This window comes from Odocoileus virginianus, chromosome 5, assembly GCF_023699985.2.
Source record: "Odocoileus virginianus isolate 20LAN1187 ecotype Illinois chromosome 5, Ovbor_1.2, whole genome shotgun sequence".
NCBI lineage: Eukaryota > Metazoa > Chordata > Mammalia > Artiodactyla > Cervidae > Odocoileus > Odocoileus virginianus.
This window is the reverse complement of record NC_069678.1, coordinates 67784198-67804255: the sequence shown is the minus strand read 5'-3', so window position 1 is coordinate 67804255 and position 20058 is coordinate 67784198. Positions and strand designations below refer to the sequence as shown.

Below are 20058 nucleotides of genomic sequence, written 5' to 3'. Positions count from 1 at the left end.
GTAAAACAGATGACCAGTGGGAGTTTGATGTATGATGAAGGGCACCCAAAGCTGGTACTCTGACAACTTGGAAGGATGGGATAGGGAATGAGGCAGAAGGGAGGTTCAAGACAGAGGGGACACATGTATGCCTGTGGCTGATTCATACTGATGTATGGCAAATACCATGACAATATTGTAAAGTAACTATCCTCCAATTAAAATAAATATATAAGTGAAAAAAAAAGTCTCTCAATCTCTGTTAGATGTGTGAATACATAAATGTCTGAATTAATGAATAAATGAATAACCATACCTATTTCTGTGCCATGACTCTAAGAACCTCAGGGAAAACATGTCTTCTCTGTAGTGGGGAGGGGGTGGTTAATTAGAAAAAGCTTTCAGAGAGTGCAGTTGGAGCATCAGAAGGTCACCAAGGATCACCAGGGAGAGCACCAGGTCTCCTGTCTGCCTCCTGATGTTGCACATAATAGTCTCTGAACAGGAAGGAAATTACACAAACTTCCAGTTCAGCTGGTTCCAGTTTCACAACCCAGCTCTTTCTGTCTCACTTAAATCTGATGTGCTGCGTCACTGATGTGACTTGTGACCTGTCTACTGGACAATGACTCTGCATGATCCCCACATTGCCTGCCAATAATCTAGAGTGGACGTCAAGACTTTCCAATAATTGAGTCTTTTAATCCAATGCGACACGATAATCCTTTATGCTGAGTAGAAATAAACAGGTGCACTAATAACTACTAAGCATTTGATACATTTTAGTTCCATGATAGAGGTAAGGATAGGGAGCTGAAGGAGGCTATAACCCCGCCTAAAGTGAAGCAGTGTACACATAGCTGGATAACATTCACAGCTTTCATGTTATGGTTATGTATATAACCATAAAATGGGAAAGTACAGATAATATTTGCCATTATTTGGTCCCAATATATAAGAAACTTACACAACTGGGGTTGGTTCAGGATATAAGTCTGGTTTCAGGGCAGATTTGAACTGAGTGTCCAGATCTCATGATTATCGATTTAGGCATCTTTCTTTCTTTTGGATCTCATTGTCACTCACTAGCTTTATACTAGTCAACAGCGTACAGGTGCCTGTAATGTCACAGTCCCCCTACACCCTGTAGTATATTTTTATTCTGATGCACTTTTGTGATGGGACATCGGAATGTAATAAATCAGGGATTGGCAAGCTAAGGCACACTGGGTCACACACCAAGATGAGATCTCCTGCCATAGTTCCTAAGGCAATCAGTATATTCATTTATTCTATTCCTGAGGTAAAACTGAGGAAGGTTCAGAAGCCATCTTACATGTGTTCAACTTCTAACACTTCACCAAGTATTTCTATATTTATTACCTTATTTACTCATCACAATACTCTGGAAAGGTAAGATGAAAAGGTCTTATATTATTATTCCTATTGTATTGATACATTATGATTCACACGTGCTGAGAACCAGATCCTAGTACTTCCCACATTGCCAAAGACTACATGGTTAAGCTTTGGCTATTTGTTGGAAATGAAGGTGAATAGTCATGGTGTAGAACAAAGAAAATGACTCTGTAATGGGGGTTAGAGTTGCCACCCCAAAATGTCTCTTTGGCATGCAAGTTATTTAGAGCTGAAAAAAATTCAAAGCCCAAGAAGACTCAGGAAAAAACTCTGATGTCCCCCCCTTAGCTGCCTCAAGAATGTAGATAGGGAACCTCTTCCAAGAAGCTATCATAGATAACTATAGTATGAACGAGGTATGGTAGACTGGGAGAAACCTGGGAAGAATTTTTTTTCTAATTCTGTTCTGTGTCCTACTGTCTCTGCGCATCCTGAAAACATTTGTTTACCAAACATTTTCTTTTCCATCTTCATGCCTTCCTCCCTTCTGAAAACTCAAACCACTACCCCCAACATCTTTGTCTTTTTTTTCTTTTTAATCCTTAGTTAAGGATGGTTTGTCAGTTACTCAGTTTTACTGGGTCTTTCCCATGTACACATGTGATTAAACTTTCATCTGGTTTTCTCCCATTGATCTGTAAATTCAATTCTTAGACTAGCCAGAAGAACCAAGGAGGGTAGAAAACAACTTCCTCCTGACAACCCCAACCCAGGAGGCCTAGGAACTAATCACGCGGCCTCAGCCTCACTGAGCCAGTATCCTCACCTGTAAGGCCAAGAGAAGAACATGTATTTGGGGTAGTTATGAGGAGAGCAGAGTGACTGTCACATACTTGGCACACACTCCAGTTCAGTGAAAGCACAGTGATTGCCTAGGCTTACCCCTCAGAGCCGGCGTGTCCTTGGACAAGCACCTCCTTTTACTGTGCCTCAGTCTCCTTTTCTAGGAAAATAAAGAATTTAGGCTTGATAAATTTCCTTCCAAATGCCAGTCCCATCAGCCTGGGAGCCTGACTTTTCAAAATACGTGGCTCAGGTTTAAGCTAAGTTTGTGGAATCTTCCCTCCTGTTACTTACTGGGTGTTTCAAAACAAGCTGAAAAACGTTTCAGACTACCTGCATCTGTAAACTAGGGACAAATAGGACCTAGCTAACTGGAAATGTAAGGAGAGTGAAGATTAAATGAGATATGTGTATCCAGGACTCACCAGACTGTAATTTCCTTAGAGGCTGGGACTCATTTGTACATTTACAAACTGTGACACTTCTTCTGATGGTTGCCCACAAAATTAGATGAGTAAATTTAAATAAAGTATCAGGAATAGGATCTGGCACAAACTAAAAACATTTGATAAATAGTAATTGAAGGGCTTCCCTTTTAGCTCAGTCGGTAAAGACTCTGCCTGTAATGCAGGAGACTCAGGTTTGATTCCTGGGTCAGGAAGATGCCCTGGAGAAGGAAATGGCAACCCACTTCAGTATTCTTGCCTTGGAGAATCCCATGGACAGAGGAGCCTGGGAGGCCACAGTCCATGGGGTCGCAAGAGTCGAACACGACTTAGCGAGTACACCACCATCACTTTATTTTAGCAACTGTCTGCATGAGTCCTGGTGCATTGTTGAAACGCAAAGTTACAGGATACACGCTGGACACACATACCCACCAGCGGCTACGGAGAGTTTGCGTGGAAAAATCCTGCTAGAAGAGCCTGCAGAGCAGAAAACTCGCGGCCTGAGAGGACACCGCCCACTTCAGGCCTTAAAAGTCCCTGAGAGGGTGGAAGAACCTGTTAGAGACCGAGGCTCACACCACTCGCCCGGGCCGCTAGACCGCAGGAGCAGGCGGGGGCCAATCCCCGGCCCGGTTCAAAGGGCCAATCGCGGCAGGCTTTACAAGGGCCCGAGGGGGCGGGGCCGCGCGCGGGGCGGGGCGGGGCCTCAGCTGCTGCGGTGGACCGCCCAGTCCAGGCTCGGTGGGGCTCGGTGGGGCTCCGCTTGGCAACCTGCAGAGCCCTGATAGCTAAAATGTAATTTCAGATTGGACAAGTAAGTGACCCTCCTCTCAGTCCCACGTGTGTACCAGGGGCTTTAACAGAAGCGCAGGCTCGCAGCGCGAACGTTCTCCAACCAGAGAGCGTATCTGGCCCAAGCCTCCCTCCCCTTTCCCGCAGTCGCCGCTTCCACTTCCTCCTCTGACCGCCTGAGCCTTAAAGCCAGCGCCAGCCGGGCCCTTGGCCTCCGAGATCTTGTTGAGTCCCTTGTGTTCACTCCTGGGTGAGGCGTCCGGCCACTCCAGAGACGGGTGGGCCTTTACCGTATTCCCCCATGCTGCCTGAGATGTCTGGAACTCTGGGTCCTCTGCAGTGCCTATCCAGTTAATTATGTTAATTTGCTCTCTCCCCCCCATCCACCCAGGGCCCTCTACCACCTTATTTCAGGATCTTTCCTGGTAAAGAGTCCGCCTGCAATGCGGGAGACCGAGGTTTGATCCCTGGGTTGGAAAGATCCCCTGGAGAAGGGAAAGGCTACCCACTCCAGTATTCTGGCCTGGAGAATTCCATGGACTGTATAGTGCATGGGGTCGCAAAGAGTCGGACACGACTGAGCGACTTTCATCTAGGCATTTTTGAGCCTTTTAATTTCAATCTGGCTACTGTAAGGCATTTTAAGACCTGTGTTGCTTGTAGCTTTCAATGCTTTCAGCAACTTATGATAATATTTGAGGCGCAGTTTAGATTAGATGGTATAATGCTCTTTGGCTACAGTTATCCTGGGTAGAAACGGCCTAGGAGTATCTTTCCATTTTTATTAATGACCTTTCTTTTTAAGAACAAGATGCAAAATGGTGAATTTCCCTAATCCTTGACTATGTTCCACTAAAGCACTTTTCATGTCTTAACATTTGTCTCTAGAGTCTCTGATATCGTCTCTAAAGAGTCATTTCCAAAATACTGAAAAGCAGTCATCATTAGATTAATTTTAAAAATATGGTATTAGGGGGAGGAAGTGATGATGCTTTTGAATCGCAGAGCAGTGAGATAGAAGGCAAGCTGCCTTTTATTTTGTGGCTGGTGTATAGAGGGTAGAGTTCTGTTTTATTTTGCTTGCTTTTCCCCTCTTCCCTATAATCCACCAAATGTGCATCCTGAAGTTGTACTTCTTAAGTTGCTAGCTGGGTCTTCCAGCCTTCTGGCTGCCTCCTGGTCTTCTGGGAGTCTCCTGTCAATGAGGTCCTGTCTTTGGTTTTTGACCTGGTGGCCACTGGCCTGACTCTTGGAGGTATCAGCTAAGGAGGACTTCCTGGTGGCAGGCTCAAAAAACTCTTTATTAAGGATGATTGAAGGAACCCAGAGGGTAAGAAGGCCTGAGATTGATTTTGAGGGGAAGGGAGTGTCTCTGCTGGATTTGGAAGTCAAAACATGTGTATTGGGAGAAGGAACTAACCCAGAGGGTGGAGATCTTTGTCTTTCTGGGTGAAGTTAAGTTTACTGGGCGGAGACTGGACCTTCTTCCAGGCTGTGTTGTTACTATGGACCTTGTCTTTTCCTGGAATCTGGTTCCCTTTCCCTAACCTACTTCACTTAGTTCAAACCACCATCTGTTATCAGCTGGTTCTGAAAACACTTTCAGGTAGTGAATCTTCCCCACCCCCACCCCAAAATATTTGAAATAATTGTTTTACCAGAATGTACTACAGAGAGTATTCAGCCTCTTACCTGCCCCTATTTTTATAAGGTGGAATTTAGAGTCTACTCAGATTATGTTAGAGGAGGTCACCCAAACCAGCTCTTGCGTTCATTTGTTTGTTCACTGATTTGGGAATGTGCTCTGGGCCTGCGCACTGTGGTAGGTTCTGGGAAAGCAAGAATTGGTCTTTGCTTTCAAGCTTTCATACATTCTGCTTCTGTCTAGTCTGGCCAAGGAGATTATATGAGTTGGTGCTGTAGCAAGATATAAGAAGATTCTCCTCTAATGGCCTGTATGGGAAAAAAAATCTAAAAAGAAGAGTGGATATTCCTGATTCACTTTGCTGTAGACCTGAAATTAACACAATGTTGTTAATCAACTACACTCCAATAAAAATCAATTTTAAAAGATATCAGGAGTTGAGAGAAGTCCAAATGGCTCACCATAGGCTCAGAGGAGATAATACCCAATTGGAGAGTTGCAAAGCTTCAGTATGACTGGGCTGGAGAAAGACAAAGGAAAGTGGATTATCTGACTTGGGACAGCATGGGCAAAGCTATACAAGGCTGGTACACTGCTGATTATGGGCAGACAGGAGAGGGTGAAGTGGGAAATCACCAAAAAGGAGGATGGGGAGAGTGCAAAGGCCAGCTCAGGGAGGGTCAGGTGAATGAGGTTAAGGAGGTTGAAATGTATCTCTAGAGCAAGCAGCAGCTGTTGAAGTAACTGACACTCAGGGATGTGTTTTAGAAAGTTAATTCTGGCTGCAAGGTGGCAAATGAATTGAAGTGGTGAGGACTGAAGAGACTATTTTAATGAAGGTGAGAGATGGGTTAGCATAGTTATGGGACTAGAAGAGAGGGATTAGAATAGAATGATTAAGAATTAATTACTGATTGAATGTAGGAGATGAGGAAAGAATATAGCAGTCAGGGTACCCTGGAAATGAAAAGGCATTCACCACTGGGATATTTTTCAGCAGCTTTATTGAGGTATACCTGGCATACGGTAAACTGTACATATATAAAGTGTCTAATTTGAGAAGTTTTAATATTACCCATGACACTGTCATCACAATCAAGATAAAGAGCATTTCTTATACCTCCGTTGATTTCTTGTGCCCTTTTCTAATTCCTTCCAAGAACCAGTGAGCTGCTTTCTGTCAGGATAGATTATTTAAACTTTTTTAGAAATTTTATCTGTAGGGTCATACAATATGTATCTTTTATGTATGGTGACTTTTCTTTAGCATGATCCTCTTGAGATTTGTCCAGGTGGTATGTGCATGCATACATAGTTTTTGTTTTGTTTTACTGAGTGGTATTCCATTGTACAACTATGCCATATTTAGTTTATCCATTAACCTGTTCATGGACATTTGAATTACATTTGAATTATTTACTGCTTCTTGGCCACTACACATAAAGCTGATATGATTACTTGTATAAATATCTTTGTGCAGGCTTTGTTTCTCTTGGTTAAATACTTAGAAGTGGAATGGCTAGTTTACATGATAGGTGTGTATTTAACTTTTTAAGATGCATTCAATCTGTATTTCAGAGTGATTCTAGTTTGCTCCAACTGCTATGGTCACTTTTAAATTTTAGTTATTCTATTAATGTGGAATTCTCTCCTGGGGTTTTAATGTATACTTCCCTAATGACTAATAATCTCAAGCTTCTTATCATGTGCTTATTTCCCCATATATATTTTATACATCTTCTCAGTTGAAGTGTTTATTAAACTTTTTGTCCATTTAAAAAAAAGACCTATTTATTTATTGATTTTTGAGAGGTTTTTATGTATATTCTCATTACAAGTTTTTTTTTTTTTTTAAATCATAGTTGTGATTTGGAAAAATTCTCTCCCATTTTGTGGCTTATATTTTCATTTTCTTAACAGTATCTTGAAAAGCAGAGTTCTTAATTTTGGTTAAGTTTAATGTATCAATTTGTAATTTTAATGATGTCTGTTTTGTCAGTTTATTCTTTTATGGATCGTGGTTTTGGTATCTTAAGAAGTTGAGCCTAGTCTGAGATCTCAGAAAGTTTGTCATATTTTTTTTTAAGAAACTTTATTTATTATTTTATATTACAGCCAGGATTTGTTTTATGTTAACCTGTAGAACAAGATATGGACAAGCTTTATTTTTTGCATATGGTATCAGCTGTTCCAGTACCATTTGATAAAAAGCCTATCCTGTCTCTCATGAAGTGTCTTTGTACCTTTGAACAGAATCAGTCTACCATGTGTATATGTGGACCCATTCTGGCTGTTTTATTTCATTACATTCATTTCTTTGTCTATTTTAATGTTGTTACCACTTAGTTTTGATGACTATAGCTTTGTAATAGATATTAAAGTCAGGTAGAATATCCTTCAACTTTTTTTGTTTTTAAAGTTGTTTTGGTTATTCTACATCTGTTACATTTCCATGTTAATTTTACAATCATTTCAAAATAAAGCCCTGCTTAGATTTTAATTGCAGTTTAGTTTATACATTAATTTGGGGAGGGAATTGACATCTTAAATTCTGTTTTCTACCCTTGGACAGAGTATATCTGTTCATTTATTTAGGTTTTCCTTAATTTCTCTCAACAATGTTTTTTTAGCTTTCAGTAGATGGATCTTTGTCAGATTATCTGTAGGTAGTTCACATTTTTTGATGCTGTTGAAAATAATGTTGTCCTTTTAGGTTTCAGCTATCAATTGTTTGTTGCTACTTGTATGTTGACCATGTATCTTGCCATCTTGCTAAATCACTTATTTAGTTCTAATAAATTTTTGCAGATAGATTGTCTATCTGATCATATTATCTGTGAAAAAAGACAGTTTTACTTCTTCCTTTCAATGAGAATGTCTTAACTTTTCTTGCCATAGTACACTGGCTAGAATCTCCTGTGCTGAGAGGTTTCTTTAATTTTTTTAAGTGAAGAAAGGGTGTAATGTTTTGTCAGTTGCTTTTTTCTGTAACTATTGAGATCATAATTTTTTCAAAGACTGTTAATATGGTCAGTTACATTCATTGATTTTTTTTTGAATGTTAAATTAACTTTGTATTACTGAGGTAGATCCCACTTGGCGAGGACCTATTATACTTTTTATATTTTGTTGGATTCTATTTGCTAAAATTTTAAGAATATTTGCATCTGTGTTAATATTTGGTAATGTTATAATTTTCTTTCCTTATATTGTTTTTAAAGTTTTGTTATCAAGATAATTGTGGCCTCATAGAATGAGTAGGGAAATATTTCTTTCTCTTCAGTTTTCTGTAAGGGTTCATGTAGAACTGACATTGTTTCTTTCTCAGTTGTTTGGTATAATTGATGAGCAATTGACTTAGTAATAGAAGACTGTGCAGATTATCTGTTTCTTTTTGAGTGAGGTTTGATAGTTTCTATTAATATATTTCAAGGAATCTGTACATATCATCTAAGGTGCTCATAATACTTTTGCTATCACTTAAACATTTATAGAATCTGTTGTAATTTCATTTCCCTCATTCTGAATACTGGTTATTTGTCTCTTTTCTCTTTATTTTCTTGATCATTCTTGCCAGAAATTTATTAATATTTTGGATCTTCTGAAAGAGTCATCTTTTTGTTTTCATTTATTCTGTTTATTATTTTTTAATTTATTGATACTTACCCTAAATTTTATTTTCTTTCTTCTGCTAACTTTGGATCTCTGTTACTCTTTTTTTTTCTAATGTATTAAAGTAGAAATAAAGGTCATTTACTTGAGATGTCTTTTCTAATATAGGCCTTTGAGGCTGTAAATTTTTAAGTATGGCTTCAGCTGCATCCCACAAGTTTTGTTGTTTTTATTTTCATTCAGTGAATACATTTTCTAGTTTTTTAAAGTATCTTTTTGACCTATGGTTTATAGAAGTGAGTCAGTCAGTCTCCAAATATTTGAGGATGTTCTGCATATCTATTATTGATTTATAATTTAGTTCCATTGAAGTCACAGAAAGTAGTTTATATGATTTGAATTTTTTTAACTTTTTGAGACTTATTTTATGGCCCAGAATGTGGTCTGTCTTTGTATTAGGTTGGTGCAAAAGTACTTGTGGTTCTACAGTGTTAAACTTTGCTGTTTGATACTGGAATACATTCTTAAATGTGGTGATGTTATACGTCATTTTAATGCACGTTTCTCACTTTATTTTTTTGTTAATGACTTCTTACTTATATGTTTATTTTATATTTATTTTAGACTAGGGAAATGATGTTAGATAAAAAAAATGAATTCAAGTGATTTGCTTATTCGAATTCAAAGTGAGTCATAAAGCAGCGTAGACAACTCACAGCATCAACAACACATCTGGCTCAGGAACTGCTAACGAGTGAACAAGAAGCAGTGTTCCTTCAAGAAGTTTTGCAAAGGAGATGAGATCCTTGAAGATGAGGAGCATAGTGGCCAGCCACTGGAAAGTTGACAGTGACTAGTTGAGAGGATCATCGAAGCTGATGCTCTTACAACTACATGAAAAGTTGCCCAGGATCTCAGTGTCAACCATCCTACATTCATTCGGCATTTGAAGCAAATTGGAAAGCTGAAAAAGGTTGATAAGTGTGTGCCTCATGAGCTGACCGAAAATCAAAAAATTATCATTTTGAAGTGTTGTCTTCTCTTACTGTATGCAACAGCAACAAACCATTTCTTGATTGGATTGTGATGTGTGATGAAAACTGGATTTTATATGACAATCGGAGGTGACTAGCTCAGAGGTTGGACCAAGAAGAAACTTCAAAGACTTTCCAAAGCCAAACTTGTACCAGAAAAAGGTCATGGTCACTGTTTGGTGGTCTGCTGCTGGTTTGATTTGCTTTCAGTTCAGTTCAGTTCAGTCGCGTCCAACTCTCTGCAACCCCATGGACTGCAGCATTCTAGGCCTCCCTGTTCATCACCAACTCCTGGAGTTTACCCAAACTCATGTCCATTGAGTTGGTGATACCATCCAGCCATCTCATCCTATGTCGGCCCCTTCTCCTCCTGCCCCCAATCCCTCCCAGCATCAGGGACTTTTCAAATGAGTCAGCTCTTCGCATCAGGTGGCCAAAGTATTGGAATTTCAGCTTCAGCATCAGTCCTTCCAGTGAATATTCAGGTCTGATCTCCTTTAGGATGGACTGGTTGGATCTCCTTGCTGTCCAAGGGACTCTCAGGAGTCTTCTCCAACACCACAGTTCAAAAGCATTAATTCTTAGGCGCTCAGCTTTCTTTATAGTCCAACTCCCACATCCATACATGACTACTGGAAAAACCATAGCTTTGACTATATGGACCTTTGTTGACAAAGTGATGTCTCTGCTTTTTAATATGCTGTCTAGGTTGGTCATAACTTTCCTTCCAAGGAGTAAACATCTTTTAATTTCATGGCTGCAATCATGCAGTGATTTTGGAGCACCCCCCCCCCCCCCCCAAATAAAGTCAGCCACTGTTTCCACTCTTTCCCCATCTATCTGCCATGAAGTGATGGGACCAGATGCTGTGATCTTAGTTTTCTGAATGTTGAGTTTTACACCAACTCTTTCACTTTCACTTTCATCAAGAAGCTCTTTAGTTCCTCTTCACTTTCTGCCATAAGGGTGGTGTCATTTGCATATCTGAGGTTATTGATATTTCTCTCGGCAATCTTGATTCCAGCTTGTGCTTCATGCAGCCCAGCATTTCTCATGATGTACTCTGCATGTAAGTTAAATAAGCAAGGTGACAATATACAGCCTTGACGTACTCCTTTTCCTATTTGGAACCAGTCTGTTGTTCCATGTCCAGTTCTAACTGTTGCTTCCTGACCTACACAGATTTCTCAAGAGGCAGGTCAGGTGGTCTGGTATTCCCTTCTTTTTCAGAATTTTCCATAGTTTATTGTGATCCACACAGTCAAAGGCTTTGGCATAGTCAGTAAAGCAGAAATAGATGTTTCTCTGGAACTGTCTTGCTTTTTCAATGATCCATCGGATGTTGGCAATTTGATCTCTGGTTCCTCTGCCTTTTCTAAAACCAACTTGAACATCTGGAAGTTCATGGTTCATATATTGCTGAAGCCTGGCTTAGAGAATTTTGAGCATTACTTTGCTAATGTGTGAGATGAGTGCAATTGTGTGGTGGCTTGAGCATTCTTTGGCATTGCCTTTCTTTGGGATTGGAATGAAAACTGACCTTTTCCTGTCCTGTGGCCACTGCTGAGTCTTACACATTTACTGACATATTGAGTGAAGCACTTTCAGAGCATCATATTTTAGGATTTGAAATAACTCAACTGGAATTCCATCACAATTCCATCACTTCACTAGCGTTGTTTATAGTGATGCTTCCTAAGGCCCACTTGACTTCACATTCCAAGATGTCTTGCTCTAGGTGAGTGATCACACCATTGTGATTGTCTGGGTCATGAAGACCTTTTTTGTACAGTTCTGTGTATTCTTGCCGCCGGTTCTTAATATCTTCTGCTTCTGTTAAGTCCATACCATTTCTGTCCTTTATTGTGGTCATCTTTGCATGAAAAGTTCCCTTGGTAGCTCTAATTTTCTTGAAGAGATCTCTAGTCTTTCCCATTCTATTGTTTTCCTCTATTTCTTTGCATTAATACCTGAGGAAGACTTTCTTATTTCTCCTTGCTATTCTTTGGAACTCTGCATTCAAATGGGTTTATCTTTCCTTTTCTCCTTTGCTTTTCACTTCTCTTCTTTTCACAGCTATTTGTAACGCCTCCTCAGACAGCCATTTTGCTTTTTTGCATTTCTTTTTCTTGGGGATGGTCTTGATCCCTGTCTCCTATACAGTGTCATGAACCTCCGTCTGTAGTTCATCATGCACTCTATCAAATCTAGTCCCTTCAATCTATTTCTCACTTCTACTGTATAATCATAAGAAATTTGATTTAGGTCATACCTGAATGGTCTAGTGGTTTTTCCCCACTTTCTTCAGTTTTAATCTGAATTTGACAATAAGGAGTTCATGATCTGAGCCACAGTCAGCCCCTGGTTTTGTTTGTGCTGATTGTATAGAGCTTCTCCTTCTTTGGTTGCAAAGAATTTAATCAGTCTGATTTCAGTGTTGGCCATCTGGTGATGTCCTTTAGCTTTCTGAATGCCAGTGAAACCATTACATCTGAGAGGTATGTTCAGCAGATGGATGAGTTGCACCAAAGACTGCAGTGCCTGCAGCTGGTATAGGTCAAAAGAAAGGGCCCTCTTTTCCAGAAGAACACCGACCACACGTCACACAGTCAGCACTTCAAAAGTTGAACAGTTGGACTGTAAAGTTTTGCCTCATCTGCCATATTCACCTGACCTGTTGCCAACTGACTACCACTTCTTCAAGCATCTAGAAAACTTTTTTCAAGGGAAATGCTTCCACAACGAGCAGGAGGCAGAAAATACTTTCCAAGATTTTGTCAAATTCCAAAGCATAGATTTTTATGCTACAGGAATAACAAACTTATTTCTCATTGGCAAAAATGTGTTGATTATAATGGTTCCTATCTTGATTTATAAAGATGTGTTTGAGCCTAGTTATAATTTAAAATTCATAGTCCAAAACTACAATTATGTTTGTACCAACCTAATAAATATTCCATGTGCTCTTGAAAAGAAAAAATATATTCTACTCTTGTTGGGAAATGTGCTTTTTACATGTCAGTTAGCTTTATTGACTACTGGTATGTATTATGTACTTGCTGATTTTCTATTTACCTGTTCTACCAATTATTGAGACTAGCACATTTAAATCTCTCTTGATAATTGTAGACATACACGTTTCTCCTTGCAGTTCTATCAGATTTTGCTTTAGGTATTCTGATACTCTGTTATTAGGTGGATTAATATTTGGGATTTTTAGGTCATGTTGGTGAATCATCAACTTTATTATTTCATAATTTCTGATGCTATTTTTCTTCACTATCTACTGAATCATTATTCCTGGTAATATTTTTGCTTTAAAATCTACTTAGTGTTATACTAATATAGCACAGTCTAGCTCTCGTTTGATTATTCTTTTATGGTATATCTTTTTCCTGCTTTTCCTTTTTAACCTGTTTGTTTTCTTAAATTTAAAATGGGCTTTTTATAGACAGCTTAACAAGGCAAGACATAAAAATCTCTGCCTTTTAATTAGGGTTTTTGGACTATATATAATGTAATTCCTATGGTTTGTTTTAAACATAGCATGTTGCTTTTTTCTTTTCTGTTTGTTCCATCTGTTTTTTGTTCTCTTTTCTCTGCCTTCTTTTGGATTAGTTATTTTTTTAATTCTATTTTTTTCCTCCTTTATTGGCTAATTAAGCATATCCTTTTTTTCAGATATTATTTTAGTGGCTGCTTTAAAGTTTATAGTAGACATCTTTAATTTATCAGAGTCAACTTTCAAGTGGTAGTATACCACTTCATATGTAATATAAAACCATATGTAAAATTGGATAGTCAGTGGAAGTTTGCTGTGTGACACAGGAAGTTCAAACCCAGTGCTCTGTGACAACCTCAAGGGCTGGGATGGGGGTGGGAGGCGGGATGGAGTTTCAGGAGGGAGGGGACATACATGTACCTGTGGCTGATTCATGTTGATGTATGGCAGAAACCAGCGCAATACTTTAAAGCAGTTATCCTCCAATTAAAAATAAATTAAAAAGACCATACAACAATGTATTTCTAATTCTTGCCTCATAGCTTTTGTACTACTGCTATTTATGTTATACAATACATTTTCCTTCTGAGTATATTGAAACCCCACAATACATGGTCGCTGTTTTAGTTTTAAGCAGTCAATTATCTTTTTAAGACATTCAGAACTTTTAAAAAAGTGTATATAGACCCAGATAGTTACTTTTATGCTCTTCCTTTTATTTTATGGATCCAGATTTCCATGACATATTATTTTCTCCCACTTCTTGTGGTACAGTTCTGCTGCTGAGAAATTTTGATCTTTTTTTCTTTTTTTTTTGGTCCACACCTTGAGGCATGTGGAACTTCCCCAACTAGGGATAGAACCCACACCCTCTGCAGTGGAACAGCAGAGTCTTAACCACTGGACCACCAGGGAAGCCATAGATGTTTTGTTTTGTTTTCTCTGATGATGAATTTTGGTATGACATCTTTGGTATGTCTCCAGAAAATCTTTATTTCAGCTTCAGTTTTGAAAGATTCTTTTTCCCACAGTATAAAGAATTCTAGTATAAAGTATTTTCTTCTAGTTATTCAAATCTTGCTTTGCTGTCTCATAGCTTGCATTATTTCTGTTGACATTCTCACATTTTTTTCTTTTTTCTTTTTTTTTTGTACAATTTGCTATCTCCACCCTGACTGCTTTTAAGATTTCTCTACTTTTTACTATTGGTCTTGAACAATTTGGTTATGATGTTGCTTGGCTGAGTTTTCTTTATATTTCTTGTGCTTGGAGTTCATTTGTGTCCTTGAATATGTGGTTTTATAGTTTTCATCAAATTTGGAAATTTATAACCATTATGTCTAATGTATTTCTCCTGATCCCTTCTTTGTTCTCTCCTTCAGGTATTCCCATTTCACATATATTAGGTCACTTAAGTTTTCCCACAGCTCACTGATGCTCTCTGTTTATTTTTAAAAAATCTTTTTTCTCTTTGTTATATTTTTGATAGTTTCTGTTACAATGTCTTGAAGGTCACTAATCTTCTGTGTTATCTAATCTCGTACAGTCAGCTTTTCATCTCAGATATTTTAGTTTTCATTTTTATATTTTCAACTTGATTCTTTTAAAAACCTTATATGTCTGAACTTTTAAATTCACTCTTTCCTTTAGCTTTTTGAACATAGGACTTTCACGTATAATAACTGGCTTAATATCTGCATCAACGCATTCTATCAGATAGGTCAGTTCTGGGTTGGAGTCCATTGATTTTTCTCATTTTAAGTCGTATTTTCTTGCTTCTTTGCATGCCTGGTAATTTTTGACTGAATACCAGACGTTATGTGTTTTACTTTGTTCAATGCTAGGTATTTCCGCATTTCTATAAATACACTTGGTCTTTGTTTTGCAGCATGTCTAAGTTATTTGGAAACAGTTTGATCCTTTTGCGTCCTGCTTAAGCTTTGTTGAGTAGGACTAATGCTTCTTGGCTGCTGAGGTAAAGCCCGTCTGTGCATTCTCCCCCAAGCCCTGTTAATTATGAGGTTTTCCTCACTGGCTGGTGTGAAAAGCCACTATTCATGGCCCTGTGTGAAGTCCTCTGATTGTTCACTGAGTGCTTCTGGCTCAGACTGTTTCTTCGCCTGTGTACAGTGACCGGTACTGTCCTGAATACTTGACGAGCACACCTTCCGGGGCAACTTCCCTATCTCCTACTTTGCCCCAGGAATTCTAGCCTCCTTGCTCTGCATAGACTCCTAGCTCTTGCTCAGGGCAGGAAACTGCAGGCCTTGGTGTGGATTTTCTCTTCCTGTGTCCAGGTCCCAGGCATTCAGGTTGAACCATTTCAGGATACCTCTTTCTCTCCCCATCTCTCTGACATCACTGTATTTTGTTGCCTGATGTCCAGTATCCTGAGAACCTTTGTTTCCTGTATTCATTATTTTAGTTATTTAAGGTGAGAGGGTAAATATGGTGCCCTTTACTCCATCTTGGCTAGAAGTGCAGGTCTTCACCTGGAAATTTTGAAGAATATTTTAAAAGAGACTACTAGAGTTTCTGAGGAAGGGAATTTGAGTTATTCAGGCACTTTTACTGCTTGAGGCCTGAAAGGGCACAGTGGAGGAGTAAATCAGAAGGAAAGACACCCTGAGATTTGTATAATTTTAAGTACAGGAACTATTTAGAAAGATGAGGGCAGCATGAATGCCTAGAGCTAATATTAGTGGTATTTGTTACACCTTTCTACTTAAGTGGGCAAGGGATGGAGAACTCAAAAAGAGAAATCCCATGGAGAAAGCTGCCTTGAGAGGATCTGTTATCTTAAAGAAATGCAGCAAGTTCGAGGCAGCTCCAATGGAAGGGAACCCTGACCTTACTTTCCTTCCTCCTTTAAGGTTTCTGCCAATGGCTCTCCATGGGCAAAACCAACTGGAAGATAAAAGGGTTAGAGAGCCTTAGAGGTCAGACTATAATCCCCAGGACACAGGGTAGGCAGAAAAGTGTTGAGTGTGGAAGAGGTGGGTAAACAGAGAATAACCTGCACAGGGAATCAGTGATGATTTTTAGATTGCTGGCTACAATGGCAGGGTGGTTGGTGGTGCCACTTGATGGGAAAGAAGAGAAAAGGCACAGTGTGTTCGGGCAGAAGTAGGTTTGACACAAGGAAAAACGAGGTGGTTTTCCCTGGAAGTCCTATAACTGTCGTTTTAAATTATTTAGAAGGTCCTTATCAACATGGATGATGAAGCAGAGTTTATATAGCAAGTGCATATACAGTGATTTGTGTGGGGACTGGGTTTAGGAAGAGTGGGGAAAATAAAGTAAAAATCATTCAGCCTAAATGTATGTGTTGCCTGTCCCTTGGGCCATGTGGATTTGGGGCCAGTTACACTGAAATCTGTTGCAGACGAGGCTGAGAGCTGAGAATCTTGGATTCTGCTAAAGTGCTGTGGGACGAAGAGATTTGGAAAGGACTCAATTACTGAACATCTATCGGGGATAAAAGTTGAGAAGACAGGTGATAAAATCAAGCATGATTTAGATACACCAAACTCAGTAGTTTATCAGATTCTGGGATTGTAGAATTATGTGGCCAACGTTGATATTAGAGTGTGGCTGTTTTAAATCATCATGCGACATAGTGGAAGGAGTATGGGTTGAAGTCCCTCTATTGTTTTTTTACTGACTCTGTGACATTGGACAAGTGACATAAATGCACAGAACCTTAGTTTCCCCTAAGATCTGATTAGTCAGTTCTTTGCATCAGGTGGCCAAAGGATTGGAGTTTCAGCATCAGTCCTTCCAATGAATATTCAGGACTAATTTCCTTTAGGATGAACTGGTTGGATCTCCTTGCAGTCCAAGGGACTGTCAGGAGTTTTCTCCAACACCACAGTTCAAAAGCATCAGTTCTTCAGGGTTCAGCTTTCTTTATGGTCCAGCTCTCACATCCATACATGACTACTGGAAAAACCATAGCTTTGACTAGATGGACCTTTATTTGCAAAGTAATGGCTCTGCTTTTTAATATGCTGTCTAGGTTGGTCAGAGCTTTTCTTCCAAGGAGCAAGCATCTTTTAATTTCATGGCCACAGTCACCATCTGCAGTGATTTTGGAGCCCCCCAAAATGAAATCTGTCACTGTTTCCATTGTTTCCCCATCTATTTGCCATGAAGCGGTGGGCCTGGATGCCATGATCTTATTTTTCTGAATGTTGAGCTTTACACCAACTTTTTCACTCTCCTCTTTCGCTTTCATCAAGAGTCTCTTTAGTTCTTCTGCACTTTCTGCCATAAGGATGGTGTCATCTGCATATCTCAGGTTATTGATATTTCTCCTGGCAATCTTGATTCCAGCTTGTGTTTCATCCAGCCCAGCATTTCTCATGATGTACTCTGCATATAAGTTAAATAAGCAGGGTGACAATACACAGCCTTGATGTACTCCCTTTCCTATTTGGAACCAGTCTGTTGTTCCATGTCCACTTCTAACTGTTGCTTCCTGACCTGCATACAGGTTTCTCAGGAGGCAGGTCAGGTGGTCTGGTATTCCCATCTCTTTCAGAATTTACCACAGTTTATTGTGATCCACACAGGGTTGCATATCCAAGGGCTAGCTCACTTAAAAGAGATGTGGTGGTTTGGATGATCCCATGGGATAAAAATGTGGCCTAGAGGGTGGAAGCCACATAAGTAGATTTCAGCCCAGTGTAAGAATCTTTCCTGTTATTACAACAGTAGCTGCCTATTGTGACAATTCAAGCAGCACAGAGAGAGGAGGTTAAAAATTGCCGCCCATGCTTCCACTGTGCCTCTTTCTCTAGATGTCACTGTAGTAAGCAGGCTTTTGCATACTTCTTCCTGAAGTTTTGTATGTTCGATCCTTATACAGTTTAGTGGTTCTTAGACTCTAGTAGCACTCAGGGTAGTCTGAAGGGTTTTACCAGCACAGGCTGTGAACCATACTCCCCTGAGTTTCTGCATCAGTGGATCTGGGCTGGAGCCTGAGTTTGCAATTCTAACACATTGCTTGGTGGTGCTGATGCTGCTTCCCTGAAGATCACAGTTTGAGAACCATTGATGTGCTTTCCTCTTTGCAGAGTTCTTACAAATGCAGTCATATTGTAGTGTCTAAGAATTTGCTCTTTTACTCAATAACATATAATTAGCAATTTTCTTTAGCTATGTCTCTTTTTTAACAACTGCTTCTGTATCAGTTTTAGCAAGTCCCCTGTAAATGAATGGGGCTTCCCTAGTGGTTCAGCGGTAAAGAATCCAGCTGCAGCCCAGGAGCTGTAGGAGAGGTAGATTTGATCCCTGGCTTGGGAAGCTCCCCTGGAAGAGGGCATGACAACCCTCTCCAGTATTCTTGCTTGGAGAATCCCTTGGATTGAGGAGCCTGGCGGGCTACAGTCCACGAGGTCGCAAAGAGTCAGACACGACTAAAGCGACTTAGCATGCAGCCACTATAAATGAATATTGAATTTGTTTCCAGGGTTTTTGTGAGTGTGCCCTTGCCTTTAAAAAAAAAAAACTGAAATGTGCATTTTTGTATATATCTTTTAGATGAGCCAATCGTCAGTTCTTAGAAGGTAAATTCTTAGAAGTTAACAGCTCTTGGGTAAAGGGGTAGATTTGGGAAACAGATAGATATTGCCAAATTGTCCTAAAGGAGGATGAACCAATTATTACCAATTATTCTCTTGCTAAAAGTATCTGAAACTGCTTGTGTCCCCAAGCTCTTGCCCAAAATGGATATTATCAGCATTTTCATTTTCTGCCCATTTTTTTTTAAGGTGTAAAATTGTATCTCAGTGTTGTTTTTATTTGCATTTCCCTCCATTTTTTGTGAGGTTAAAGGGTCAATATATGGATTGAATATCTTTTTCTATGAACTGCAAGTTTGTATTTTTTGCATCACATGAACAAAGGCAGCAAACCTTCATTTGAGGGATTGCTAGTTATGTTGTAAGGTTGGCACATTATGGGTTATGATCAGAGAGGAGGTCGGGAAGTGGGGTTAGTGGTTCGGGCAGGAGCAGGAGCTTTGAGTTGCTTGTGGGCCAGATGAAGAACTTGGCCTTCACTTTGGGCAGAAGCAGCATTGCTGGTGTTGAAGCTTACACTGCAGCTCGTGCTGATTTTAACAGGGCCTGTTTCTGGAAAGGCACACTGTTCAGTAATCTTCTAATAAGTCATTCTTTAGGCCTTTCACGTGGGGTCTTGAGGCCACCTAGCCATTCTTCATAAATAGGGAGTGGGTGGGTGGTGGTGGTAGGGTGGCCCAGGAGGGAGTGGGCACATGTATACTTCTAGCTGATTCATGCTGTTGTACAGCAAAAATGAACACAACATTGTAAAGCAGCTATCCTTCAATTAAAAAGTGGTCAGTAATTGTTAGTAGTAAGTAAAAATAAATTACTACATATTAATAATATATAATATATATTCTATATAATAATATATAATGTATATACTATATATTAATAATAATATAAAAATGTTTATATTAGTAAAATAATGGAAAAAAATTAATAGAATTTCTTTAAAAAGGAAAAAAAAAAGCTGAAAGAGTAGGCCAGAGACCTCAGCCATCCTCAGGCTGGGCATTGTCTTTGAGGGCAGAGTTTTGCAAGATGGTGTAGGGATTGGATTTTGTTGCTGTACCCAGTACTTCTCGCCTCCATGCCTGTGTGTGCGGAAGTGGGCTGCAGGTCAAGGAGGGCAAATGCCCTGGGAAGGGGTGCAGTGCTTCATACAGAAGAGAGGCTTGCTGACAGTGCTTCTAGAACTATTTAGGGATGGTGAGTTTTTAGTCAGTTAGTTAGTTAGTTCAGTCACTCAGTCGTGTCCGACTCTTTGCAA

At 39.5% G+C, this 20058-nt stretch overlaps 1 protein-coding gene and 1 long non-coding RNA gene across 7 annotated transcripts in view; one reads left to right on the top strand and one right to left on the bottom strand.

Moving 5' to 3' along the window:
* The window catches only part of LOC139035066 (uncharacterized), a 73026-nt gene extending 69825 nt beyond the window's left edge, over positions 1-3201 (bottom strand). The window contains exons 1-2 of the long non-coding RNA XR_011487580.1: positions 3063-3201; positions 2281-2341 (exon numbers count right to left, since the gene is read on the bottom strand). This is a non-coding gene — a long non-coding RNA (uncharacterized lncRNA). The remainder of the gene's footprint in view (positions 1-2280; positions 2342-3062) is intronic.
* Positions 3202-3331: 130 nt separating this feature from the next.
* Positions 3332-20058, top strand: part of FGGY (FGGY carbohydrate kinase domain containing) — a 484689-nt gene continuing 467962 nt past the window's right edge. The window contains exon 1 of one of the 6 annotated variants that reach the window (XM_070468099.1): positions 3332-3444. The gene's annotated coding sequence lies outside the window, so the exon portion shown is untranslated. Of the gene's footprint in view, positions 3445-3554; positions 3701-20058 lie in introns of those variants that run through there. The other 5 variants (XM_070468088.1, XM_070468100.1, XM_070468101.1 and 2 more) reach the window with 5 other exon arrangements.